The sequence below is a fragment of the Pithys albifrons genome, unplaced genomic scaffold, assembly GCF_047495875.1.
Source record: "Pithys albifrons albifrons isolate INPA30051 unplaced genomic scaffold, PitAlb_v1 scaffold_41, whole genome shotgun sequence".
Classification (NCBI taxonomy): domain Eukaryota; kingdom Metazoa; phylum Chordata; class Aves; order Passeriformes; family Thamnophilidae; genus Pithys; species Pithys albifrons.
The window spans coordinates 307,645-317,080 of NW_027286056.1; positions in this window are offsets into that span (position 1 = coordinate 307,645).

The window sequence follows — 9,436 nt, forward strand, 5'->3', positions numbered from 1 at the left end:
GGCACGGGTGGAGAGGGGTACCGCGGCAGCATTTCTGCGAGCGGCGGTGCCCACGGCGGTGCAGAAGGGTGTTCAGGGGAAAAATCTCCCTGCAGAAACTGACTGTTTTCCGTCCTCTCTGGTAGATCGAGGTTTTTACGGGCTCGTTCTACCTCTAACAGCATTTTCTTTACAGCTGCATATGACGGAATGAGCGGCAAAAATTCTTCGGGTGCAGTTTGCACTAAATTCCACAAATCTGCCCCAATTTTATCACACACTTCTATGGAAAGCGTGGAATTGGCATCTGTTAGGTGCCTTCGAGTGAAACACCAATCCAAAAATTCCTGTAATGCCTGTCTTTCAATGTCTGTTTTCGTTACACGAGCTAGTTTCTCAAATTTATCAAGCAATAAGTTGGTTTTAGACGAGTTGGAATTTCCCATGTTTCCTTAACTCACCGGTTCGAAGGTCGTGGTTCCTTCAGTCTCGTTCTTCCAGCAGCTCTCAGGGCTACTACACAAAACTCCCAAGTTTACAGGAGACAGAAGCTCTCAGGGGCTTCTCCACAAAGCACCCAAAAAAACCTGGGGCATAGCAGCTCTCAGGGGCCACTTCTTAAGGCTCTAGGCAGGTGTGCAGGTGGGTTTCATGTTCTGAGACACGTTGGGGTCCACCATTTGTTGTCGCCAGGCCCTAGTGGAGACTGCACCACCGATGTGATGTAAAGCAAATCCCAAGTTTATTCAAAAACACAGGTTTATATGACCTCAAGTGACCCCGCCCCAGGTGCGGTGGTCTGACTCCAATTGGTTGAGGCTGGAAACATGTCCTTTTAAGGGGAAAACGAAACGTGTAAGGTGGTCACTTCAGACCCACCTGAATCGGGCTGCAACATATGTGCCCTGATGTCTCCTGTCTGTCAGAAATCAAGAGTTTCACGTGTTAGAAGAGCAAAGGTGCACTTTGCTATAGGAGCTTCCCGTACGTAACAACTGTGTTTTCACCAAAAAAGAAAGCTCCAGACCTGCATTCTCGAATGCATATGATTCACTTATGAAAGCCATAAGAAATGTGTGTCCTTATGCTTTCTGTCTTGCAAGAATCATCTGTTTCTCTTGTTAGCAACGAAAAGTTGCACTTTGCGAGATGAGCTTTCCCTAAGGAACAAAGTTGTTTTACACCGATAAAGAAAGATCCAGGCCTGGATTCTCTGATGCATATTATTCACTTACCGAAGCCATAAGACATGTGTGTCCTGATGCCTTCTGTCTGGCAGGAATCGACTGTTTCACTTGTTAGCAAAGCAAAGTTGCACTTTGCTCGTTGAGCTTCCCCTAAAGAAACAACAGTGCTTTGCAGCATGAAAGCAAGCTCCAGCCCTGGAGTTTTAGATGCATATGATTTACTTTCCAAAACCATAAGAAATATGTGCCCTGATGTCTCCTGTCTGTCAGAAATCAAGAGTTTCACGTGTTAGAAGAGCAAAGGTGCACTTTGCGATGCGAGCTTCCCGTACGTAACAACTGTGTTTTCACTAAGAAAGAAAGCTCCAAACCTGCATTCTCGAATGCATATGATTCACTTACCAAAGCCATAAGAAATGTGTGTCCTTATGCTTTCTGTCTTGCAAGAATCAGCTGTTTCTCTTGTAAGAAAGGAAAATAGCACTTTGCGAGTTGAGCTTCCCCTAAGGAACAAAGTTGTTTTTCACCGAGAAAGAAAGATGCAGGCCTGGATTCTCAGATGCATATTATTCACTTACCAAAGCCATAAGAAATGTGTGTCCTTATGCCTTCTGTCTTGCAAGAATCAGCTGTTTCTCTTGTTAGCAACAAAAAGTTGAACTTTGCGAGATGAGTTTCCCTTAAGGAACAAAGTTGTTTTTCACTGAGAACGAAAGATCCAGTCCTGGATTCTCTGATGCATATTATTCACTTACCAAAGCCATAAGAAATGTGTGTCCTTATGCTTTCTGTCTTGCAAGAATCATCTGTTTCTCTTGTTAGCAACGAAAAGTTGCACTTTGCGAGATGAGCTTTCCCGAAGGAACAAAGTTGTTTTACACCGATAAAGAAAGATCCAGGCCTGGATTCTCTGATGCATATTATTCACTTACCGAAGCCATAAGACATGTGTGTCCTGATGCCTTCTGTCTTACAAGAATCAGCTGTTTCTCTTGTAAGAAAGGAAAATAGCACTTTGCGAGTTGAGCTTCCCCTAAGGAACAAAGTTGTTTTTCACCGAGAAAGAAAGATCCAGGCCTGGATTCTCAGATGCATATGAGAATCTTTCTAAAGCCATAAGAAATATGTGTCCTGATACATTCTTTCTGGCAGGAATCGACTGTTTCACTTGTTAGCAGAAAAATGCTACTCTTTGCGAGCTGAACTTCCCCTAAGGAACAACAGTGCTTTGCATCCAGAAAGAGGGCTCCAGTCTTGGATTCTCTGATGCATGTGATTCACTATCCAGAGCCATAGGAATACTGTGTCCTGATGCCTTCTGTCTGACAGGAATCGACTGTTTCACTTGTTAGCAAAGCAAAGTTGCACTTTGCTCCTTGAGCTTCCCAAATAGAACAACTGTGCTTTGCATCCAGAAAGAGAGCTCCAGTCCTGGATTCTCAGATGCATGTGATTCACTAGCCAGAGCCATAAGAATACTGTGTCCTGATGCCTTCTGTCTGACAGGAATCGACTGTTTCACTTGTTAGCAAAGCAAAGTTGCACTTTGCTCCTTGAGCTTCCCCTAAGGAACGACAGTGCTTTGCACCGTGAAAGCAAGCTCCAGCCCTGGAGTTTTAGATGCATATGATTTACTTTCCAAAACCATAAGAAATATGTGCCCTGATGTCTCCTGTCTGTCAGAAATCAAGAGTTTCACGTGTTAGAAGAGCAAAGGTGCACTTTGCGATGCGAGCTTCCCGTACGTAACAACTGTGTTTTCACTAAGAAAGAAAGCTCCAAACCTGCATTCTCGAATGCATATGATTCACTTACCAAAGCCATAAGAAACGTGTGTCCTTATGCTTTCTGTCTTGCAAGAATCAGCTGTTTCTCTTGTAAGCAAGGAAAAGTAGCACTTTGCGAGTTGAGCTTCCCCTAAGGAACAAAGTTGCTTTTCACCGAGAAAGAAAGATGCAGGCCTGGATTCTCAGATGCATATTATTCACTTATCAAAGCCATAAGATATGTGTGTCCTTATGCCTTCTGTCTTGCAAGAATCAGCTGTTTCTCTTGTAAGCAAGGAAAAGTAGCACTTTGCGAGTTGAGCTTCCCTTAAGGAACAAAGTTGCTTTTCACCGAGAAAGAAAGATCCAGGCCTGGATTCTCAGATGCATATTATTCACTTACCAAAGCCATAAGAAATATGTGTCCTTATGCTTTCTGTCTTGCAAGAATCAGCTGTTTCTCTTGTTAGCAAAGAAAAGTTGCATTTGCGAGTTGAGCTTCCCCTAAGGAACAAGGTTGTTTTTCACCGAGAAAGAAAGATCCAGTCCTGGATTCTCAGATGCATATTATTCACTTACCGAAGCCATAAGAAATGTGTGTCCTGATGCCTTCTGTCTGACAGGAATCGACTCTTTCACTTGTTAGCAAAGCAAAGTTGCACTTTGCTCGTTGAGCTTCCCCTAAGGAACAACTGTGCTTTTCATCCAGAAAGAGAGCTCCAGCCCTGGATTCTCTGATGCATGTGATTCACTATCCAGAGCCATAGGAATACTGTGTCCTGATGCCTTCTGTCTGACAGGAATCGACCGTTTCACTTGTTAGCAAAGCAAAGTTGCACTTTGCTCGTTGAGCTTCCCATAAGGAACAACAGTGCTTTGCACCGTGAAAGCAAGCTCCAGCCCTGGAGTTTTAGATGTATATGATTTACTTTCCAAAACCATAAGAAATAGGTGCCCTGATGTCTCCTGTCTGTCAGAAATCAAGAGTTTCACGTGTTAGAAGAGCAAAGGTGCACTTTGCGATGCGAGCTTCCCATACGTAACAACTGTGTTTTCACCAAGAAAGAAAGCTCCAAACCTGCATTCTCGAATGCATATGATTCACTTACCAAAGCCATAAGAAATGTGTGTCCTTATGCTTTCTGTCTTGAAAGAATCAGCTGTTTCTCTTGTAAGAAAGGAAAATAGCACTTTGCGAGTTGAGCTTCCCCTAAGGAACAAAGTTGTTTTTCAACGAGAAAGAAAGATCCAGGCCTGAATTCTCAGATGCATATTATTCACTTACCAAAGCCATAAGAAATGTGTGTCCTTATGCCTTCTGTCTTGCAAGAAACAGCTGTTTCTCTTGTAAGAAACAAAAAGTTGAACTTTGCGAGATGAGCTTCCCTTAAGGAACAAAGTTGTTTTTCACTGAGAACGAAAGATCCAGTCCTGGATTCTCTGATGCATATTATTCACTTATCAAAGCCATAAGAAATGTGTGTCCTTATGCCTTCTGTCTTGCAAGAATCAGCTGTTTCTCTTGTAAGCAAGGAAAAGTAGCACTTTGCGAGTTGAGCTTCCCCTAAGGAACAAAGTTGCTTTTCACCGAGAAAGAAAGATGCAGGCCTGGATTCTCAGATGCATATTATTCACTTACCAAAGCCATAAGAAATATGTGTCCTTATGCTTTCTGTCTTGCAAGAATCAGCTGTTTCTCTTGTTAGCAAAGAAAAGTTGCATATGCGAGTTGAGCTTCCCCTAAGGAACAAGGTTGTTTTTCACCGAGAAAGAAAGATCCAGTCCTGGATTCTCAGATGCATATTATTCACTTACCGAAGCCATAAGAAATGTGTGTCCTGATGCCTTCTGTCTGACAGGAATCGACTCTTTCACTTGTTAGCAAAGGAAAGTTGCACTTTGCTCGTTGAGCTTCCCCTAAGGAACAACTGTGCTTTGCATCCAGAAAGAGAGCTCCAGCCCTGGATTCTCTGTTGCATGTGATTCACTAGCCAGAGCCTTAAGAATACTGTGTCCTGATGCCTTCTGTCTGACAGGAATCGACCGTTTCACTTGTTAGCAAAGCAAAGTTGCACTTTGCTCGTTGAGCTTCCCATAAGGAACAACAGTGCTTTGCACCGTGAAAGCAAGCTCCAGCCCTGGAGTTTTAGATGTATATGATTTACTTTCCAAAACCATAAGAAATATGTGCCCTGATATCTCCTGTCTGTCAGAAATCAAGACTTTCACGTGTTAGAAGAGCAAAGGTGCACTTTGCGATACGAGCTTCCCGTACGTAACAACTCTGTTTTCTCCAAGAAAGAAAGCTCCAGACCTGCATTCTCGAATGCATATGATTCACTTATCAAAGCCATAAGAAATGTGTGTCCTTTTGCTTTCTGTCTTGCAAGAATCAGCTCTTTCTCTTGTTAGCCACGAAAAGTTGCACTTTGCGGGTTGAGCTTCCACTAACGAACAAAGTTGTTTTTCACCGAAAAGAAAGATCCAGGCCTGGATTCTCAGATGCATATGATTCACTTATCAAAGCCATAAGAAATGTGTGTCCTTATGCTTTCTGTCTTGCAAGAATCAGCTGTTTCTCTTGTTAGCAACGAAAAGTTGCACTTTGCGAGTGGAGCTTCCCCTAAGGAACAAAGTTGTTTTTCACCGAGAAAGAAAGATCCAGGCCTGGATTCTCAGATGCATATTATTCACTTACCGAAGCCATAAGACATGTGTGTCCTGATGCCTTCTGTCTGGCAGGAATCGACTGTTTCACTTGTTAGCAAAGCAAAGTTGCACTTTGCTCGTTGAGCTTCCCCTAAAGAAACAACAGTGCTTTGCAGCATGAAAACGAGCTCCAGCCCTGGAGTTTTAGATGTATATGATTTACTTTCCAAAACCATAAGAAATATGTGCCCTGATGTCTCCTGTCTGTCAGAAATCAAGAGTTTCACGTGTTAGAAGAGCAAAGGTGCACTTTGCGATACGATCTTCCCGTATGTAACAACTGTGTTTTTCACCAAGAAAGAAAGCTCCAGACCTGCAGACTCGAATGCATATGATTCACTTATCAAAGCCATAAGAAATACATGTCCTTATGCCTTCTTGCTTACAAGAATCAACTGCTTCTCTTGTTAGCAACGAAAAGTTGCACTTTGCGAGATGAGCTTCCCCAAATGAACAACAGTGCTTTGCACTGTGAAAGCAAGCTCAAGCCCTGGAGTTTTAGATGTATATGATTTACTTTCCAAAACCATAAGAAATATGTGCCCTGATATCTCCTGTCTGTCAGAAATCAAGACTTTCACGTGTTAGAAGAGCAAAGGTGCACTTTGCGATACGAGCTTCCCGTACATAACAACTCTGTTTTCTCCAAGAATGAAAGCTCCAGACCTGCATTCTCGAATGCATATGATTCACTTATCAAAGCCATAAGAAATGTGTGTCCTTATGCTTTCTGTCTGGCAAGAATCAGCCGTTTCTCTTGTTAGCAACGAAAAGTTGCACTTTGCGAGTTGAGCTTCCCCTAAGGAACAAAGTTGTTTTTCACTGAGAAAGAAAGATCCAGTCCTGGATTCTCAGATGCATATGAGAATCTTTCTAAAGCCATAAGAAATGTGTGTCCTGATGCCTTCTGTCTGACAGGAATCGACTGTTTCACTTGTTGGCAAAGCAAAGTTGCACTTTGCTCGTTGAGATTCCCCTAAGGAACAACTGTGCTTTGCATCCAGAAAGAGAGCACCAGTCCAGGATTCTCTGATGCATGTGATTCACTAGCCAGAGCCATAAGAATACTGTGTCCTGATGCCTTCTCTCTGACAGGAATCGACCGTTTCACTTGTTAGCAAAGCAAAGTTGCACTTTGCTCGTTGAGCTTCCCCTAAGGAACAACAGTGCTTTGCACCGTGAAAGCAAGCTCCAGCCCTGGAGTTTTAGATGTATATGATTTACTTTCCAAAACCATAAGAAATATGTGCCCTGATGTCTCCTGTCTGTCAGAAATCAAGAGTTTCACGTGTTAGAAGAGCAAAGGTGCACTTTGCGATACGAGCTTCCAGTACGTAACAACTGTGTTTTCACCAAGAAAGAAAGCTCCAGACCTGCATTCTCAGATGCATATTATTCACGTACCAAAGCCATAAGAAATGTGTGTCCTTATGCCTTCTGTCTTGCAAGAATCAGCTGTTTCTCTTGTTAGAAAGGAAAAGTTGCACTTTGCGAGATGAGCCACCCCTAAGGAACAACGTTGTTTTTCACAGAGAAAGAAAGATCCAGTCCTGGATTCTCAGATGCATATGAGACTCTTTCTAAAGCCATAAGAAATATGTGTCCTGATACATTCTTTTGGGCAGGAATCGACTGTTTCACTGGTTAGCCGAAAAATGCTACTCTTTGCGAGCTGAACTTCCCCTAAATAACAGCTGTGCTTTGTATCCAGAATGGAGCTCCAGTCCTGGACTCTCTGATGCATGTGATTTACTGACCAGAGCCATAGGAATACTGTGTCCTGATGCCTTCTGTCTGAGAGGAATCGACTGTTTCACTTGTTAGCAAAGCAAAGTTGCACTTTGCTCCTTCAGCTTCCCCTAAGGAACAACTGTGCTTTGCACCGTGAAAGCAAGCTCCAGCCTTGGAGTTTTAGACGTGTATGATTTACTTTCCAAAACCATAAGAAATATGTGTGTTGCTGCCATGCGCTAGAGAGGACTGCACACACCAATGTGATGTAAAGCAAATCCCAAGTTTATTCAAAAACACAGGTTTATTTGACCTCAAGTGACCCCGCCCCAGGTGCGGTGGTCTGACTCCAATTGGTTGAGGCTGGAAACATGTCCTTTTAAGGGGAAAACGAAACGTGTAAGGTGGTCACTCCAGACCCACCTGAATCGGGCTGCAACATCTCCCCCTTTTGTTTCAAAGAACAAAGCAAAAATGCAAACAACAGAATACACATCATGCATATTGCAACTTGAACAGAAAGGCTGAAAATTTTGAAAATTGAGAAATAACATTTTGAAAATCTTAAATTTTGCTACTTCAAGACTTAACAGGGTATTTGCAGGTTACACATCCCTACCTCCCCCTCTCTTTTCAAAATAGAACTTTTGGAAGGAGGTACAGTAACCTTTGTAAACTAACACAAACTAATACATGACACAAGACATGTATGTTTGGAATTTGCAAACTTACAACTAGTGCAAAACAAGAAACTTTTCTTTCACGCGTGAAATTGTGGTCCTTCCTGTGCAGTCGTCACCACACAGACCACTGTAAACAAACTACAAATTTTATTAAATTCTGTGCATAGTGTCCAAGAGTGCAGAGTGACTTAACTTAGCAAAGAAGCAAGTTCAGTCCAGCTGAACTAAATCTCCTTATGTTCAAGGTCCATTCTCAGAACTTCTGTGTGGCCATCACAGAGGTTTGAGAATGAAGCTTTGATTTTTAGTCCTTATACACTCCTGGTAAAGCAGCAAACAAGTGTGAATTCACAGAGAAAATTCACAAAGGCTAAACATAACCAACACTGAAAGAGACTAAGTACTGATGATCTTACGCTCTCTAGAAAATGTTCAGCAGCTTAGGGGGGCAGGTATCCTTACCCCTGCAGCCTGCTGGGCAACTTGGCAGTGCAATAAGCTCAAAACTGCACTTTAACTGAAAGTTAACAGAATTTCAAAATACAGGCTAAACAACATGCTCTTGTACTAGACTGTTCTTGTTTGATTGGACAGTTAACGACTAGTCTTAGGCTACTGCTGCTTGTGGTTGTGGTTGCCATATGGGGAAGGCAGCCTGGCTCCAGTTTCCATGAGATATTTGACTGGCTGCGCCCCATGGCTTGCAGCCCCTCTGGTTTTTTGGAGGTCCAGCTCCCCACCCCATGTTTGTTAGAGGAGTACCATCCTTTTTATATTTAGAATGACAATCTTGGGCTTTGTGACCAAGTCTGTGACAACGGTTACATTCTCCAGTGAAGCTTTGAGTTCTGCTATATTTTGGTTGTGCTGGACAAGATTTTGTTCTTAAATTCCAGGGTCTTTTCCCCCTTTTTTGGGTGGATTGTTTGCTAAGAACGGTGGCTAGAGCAGAAGCATGTAGCTTTGCTTTTTCCTCCTCTTCTACCCAGGGCAACCTGGCACAGGCTTCAATTAACTGTACCAAAGTAGCTGTGGCTGGTAGAGAGGCTATGAGCTGTTTGCATTGAGGATTGGCATTATTAATTACCAGATCTTTTAATAATACTGGTTTCATTTCAGAGGTAAGATTTGGAGCCACATCTAGGGCTTCTTTTACTTTATCTACAAATTCCATAAATGTTTGTCCAGGTTTCTGCATTATTTGCATATAGGGTAGAGAAGGTTTTCCCTTCTTAGGCAGATTAGAGAATGCAGTCAAAGCAATATTCTTTGACTGTTGCAAAATACGCATATGTAATGCAGCTTGTGTTTGTGGGTCTTCATAAGCTCCTGATCCCATTAGCTGGTCTAAAGATGCTAATCTTAAGGGATGTCCAGTTTC